Source organism: Rhamphochromis longiceps, linkage group LG13, assembly GCF_057381845.1.
Source record: "Rhamphochromis longiceps isolate RC_006_pf linkage group LG13, R_longiceps_female_GT1.1, whole genome shotgun sequence".
NCBI classification, from domain to species: domain Eukaryota; kingdom Metazoa; phylum Chordata; class Actinopteri; order Cichliformes; family Cichlidae; genus Rhamphochromis; species Rhamphochromis longiceps.
Genome location: NC_140569.1, coordinates 10,737,464 through 10,741,491, shown reverse-complemented (window position 1 = coordinate 10,741,491; position 4,028 = coordinate 10,737,464).

Genomic DNA, 4,028 nt, shown 5'->3' with positions numbered 1-4,028 from the left:
CTTAAAAGCTGTACTTTAGATGAGACTGCAGGCAATCCAATGTATAAAATCATATAATCACAGAGACTGGTGGATACAACAGTACATGATGCTAATTAAAATAATCAATGACTTATCCACCTCACTTCAGATAAAATAAAAACAAAAAGAAGGAGAATCATCATGAGCTGCCAGTAACACTACATGCTGCACCTTAAGTGTGAATGAATTCCCTCTAAGTTCCCACTTCCTTCCTCCCAGTGGTCTCAGACTGAGTTCCCAGTGGGATGAACATAAGATATGTCAGTGAGATATACTCATACACTCTCAGTATATGTGTTTGATGTGTTTGTGCGTCATATGTGGAGGAGGGATTGCCTAGACAGTCTGTCTGTGTTTGTGTGAATGCACATGCTTTGACACCATAGGTCTCTATATGAGTGATGTCTTGCCTGTGTCCCACACTTGAGGTTTTGCCTTTAGTAAATCCCCAGAGATGGCAGCCTAACCCAAACATTCAGCTGTCAATCACTTTAAGCACTAACCATGGTCATGACCCGGGAACAGGAAGAGGCCTTGTTATCCCTTACTGTGCTACTCTGGAGGAAGCCATGTATATGGAGCTGTATCTGTGTTTGCCTAACTATTCACCAAAGTGTATGTTTGTGTGTGGTGAGAGTTCAGCATATACATCCATATACATCCATAAACACATAAACATATTAACTCAATTAGATTTATGCCTGAAATGCTAAAAATGTTAACTGGGACTTCTTTATGTGGAATGTGCCCATTTCTATCCAACAAGAAAAGAACTGTTTCAGTGTTGTTTAAACAGCTTCAGAAGCTGTTACACCTGTATTTTTATGTTAAAAAAAAGAAAGAATAAAAAGCAGTTCAAATCCCTAGTATTATATAACCATTTTAAACGTGTATGTTTGCCGGTGCCAGTTTATTAGATATGATTCATGCAACCAATCTAAAGCATTTGAACTGAGGTTTGAACTGGAGCCAGAAAAAAGCCTAGAGAATGGCTTTAAGGTCATTTCCAGCTGGATCTATGATAATAATAATAATAATAATAATAATAATAATAATAATAATAATAATAAGCGCCAAACCTGGTCGCATATTTAGCACCAGTGTTTCATTTTGTTATATATTTTTTTTCATCATCTTAGAAATCATCATCTGTTCCTCTGCTGATGTCTAGAGTTCGACTAGGTGGCGCTGACTGAATTTATTTTCTTTGGAAGAAAAATTAAATGGTTCCCTTTTATGTAAGTGTGAAGGACAAAGACTGGGTTGAAAAAAGAACCGCTGTGATATGATATTATCACTGACTGGGATTTTACGTTTTGTCAAGTTAACTAACACGAAGCAAGACAAACTTTGTTGAACTTCCTTTGTAGTGTACCCCTAAGTCAGCTGATGGCTTACGTTAACATCTCTGAAGTTTGCAACCTTCAGTTTTATTCCCTTCAGTGTTAAGCTTCTGTAAATTATTCTGTATTCATAAAACTTAAGAAACGTGTAATGTAAAATTCCCCTTCCCACCTGCCCCTCTTCTTATTCTCGCTATTATTTTTTTTTGCTATGCTCTAGTTGTCTACTTTAAAGGTGCTAATTATGTACTGTGGTCACGCAAAAACAAAAGAAAGGCAATCAAAATATAATTTACTATATTCCACATATATGTGGATAATGTCAAGTGAACACCTGGCACCTATGAAAATATTTATCTAGGCTGGAATCAGTGCTAACAGGACTTTTCTTTTGGCATGCAGTACCCCGTCTGCTGGTAACCTTCCGCTACGTTTCGACTCCAAGAAGATTTAATACTGATTAAAATAAACACACAGTCTTAAGTCATTACCCACTTTATTGAGATAAGTGGTAAGGGTGTTGGAGACTAGGAAATCTAAGTGACATAGCTGTTGTTTAAAGAGCGCAGGGTTGGGAAATGAATATCAGCACGAGACGTGACCCCAAGAAAAAAGAAGAGGGTAAAGGAGGAAGCATAAAAGTGCTTTAGAGATTATTCAGAAGTTAATTTCACTTACTGTTGGCTAATAATCAGGTGGTTACACATTCACTGCCACTTATCTTTCGACTTAGTGGATAAGCCAGCTTAAGCTCCGTTGGTGACATGAAATGCAAAAAGCCAAATCCACATCTCAGTGATGCCCACAGAGTGTGCACAGCTAATGCCGAGGCTTATGTTAATGTTTTATTTAATTTAAAGTGCCTCATACTTTCAGACATTTTCCTTCACTGTCAGTATTTGTATATCAGAGCCTCTAAGTGAATCTCAGCTTTTTGAACATCTTGGTGTGTGATTAACTATGTGAAACCTTGACAAAGAGAGTGTGAGAAAATGAACAGACAAAGAGACAAAAACACATGTACCGTGTGTTTGTCTTTGAGCCAGGGAATGAAATATAGGGCCTGAAGTGTGTGTGACTGAGTGTGTGTGTCCTGGCACGTGTGAGGTGGTGTGTGGGCGTCGAGAGGGAAAGCTCATAAAACCCATGATCACACTGATGAGGTCACAGGGAGTGAAACCGGAGAAAGCCTTTCATTTCCTGTCTCATTCCATCCCTCTCTCTCCTACTTCCATTCATCCATCTCTCCTCTGTCTATACTTTACTTCTGTTTTTCACAAGTAATGCCAAGAGCCAAAGTCTTTCTCACCCCCACGTCTATCTGGAATTTTTCACTGTGTCACCTAAGGTTGGAAAACAGGGATATAAGAGAGAGTTTTGCTTTTTAATCTGCCTGACGTTTGTGTTGAGCTTTAACAAATGAGACAGGAAAATGTAATTCCTGCTTTTCACAAACTCCTTTCACATGTGCTGTGGTTTTTCACACGATGTGTTCACTGTATGGGCTTCAATGGGTAAAAACGTCTGTCAGTTACAAAACTCTTGCACTCTTACCAACTCATTTGGTCTTTCTTAAAACTACAACCAGGAGTTAACAATAAAAAGTATATATAATCCTCCACATGCTCAACTGCCAGGTAATGTCATTTAAGAGGGTTTAATGATTTGACCTTCAGCGGATACAGACGTGTTTAATAAAGTCTACCAGCACCAAATGCCCCAGAAAGTTCTGTTTTATCTACTCCAGTATTTGCATAGTCCCACAAAAATGGAGAGGTGTTAAGCAAAGCTTGATACAATTGCAAGTAACACCAAACTTATGGCACTTTTTACAACTATTATTGGTTATTGGTTGCAAACAGTGATTAAATGTCTATCAGGTGGTCTGAGAAATCTGAGATCAGCAGAGAAAGACATATTTTCTACTCAGTGTTTGCTTAGCAGGATGTATTTACTAGCTGTGAGAACTATTCTCTCTACGCTTTCGATAAATAAAACAAAAGTTCATTTCATATCCACCTGTGCAACAAAATATGCTGAAATGGGCTGTTTCTCTTTGTTAATTTGACTTATGAAACCACAAATAGCCATCATGCTTTATGAGTGAAAGTGTGACACTTGTTCAGCAGCTTTCTTACAATCAATTTTCTTCACATTTCACCAAAACCTCAAGGTACACCTGAGCTCACTCCACAACGCAACAGTCGAGAACCAGTGCAGCAGTGGATAACAGAGAACTACACAACCGCTCCTGCAGATACTCTGCTTCTTATCGCAGATTCATTACTGGTCAGTGTTTGGCAAAAACTCCAAGGTGCGGGAGTAGCTGGCTGCCAGATTGACTGTCCCATCTGTGTGCTCACGTTTAGTACAGGGAGGAAAATTAACGGCAGGAAAGGCAGGAATGGTGCTGAGGGAAGCTGTGTTTACTTTCACAAATAGTTGCGTTCCCCAAGACAAAAACACAGCAACATTAAAACAAGCTACAAGATATGAGATCAAAACAAAGAAAAGCAAATAACTGACAAGAGGAGTTAACATCAAATGTAAAGAGGCACCTTGACTGGAACAAAAAATTCCTTAAAAGTAGAGCGAAGTACAGTAAAAGAGCCTAGTCTGTATTTGTGTGCAGTTTTCGTATATCATCACCAAGCAAACTGCCAC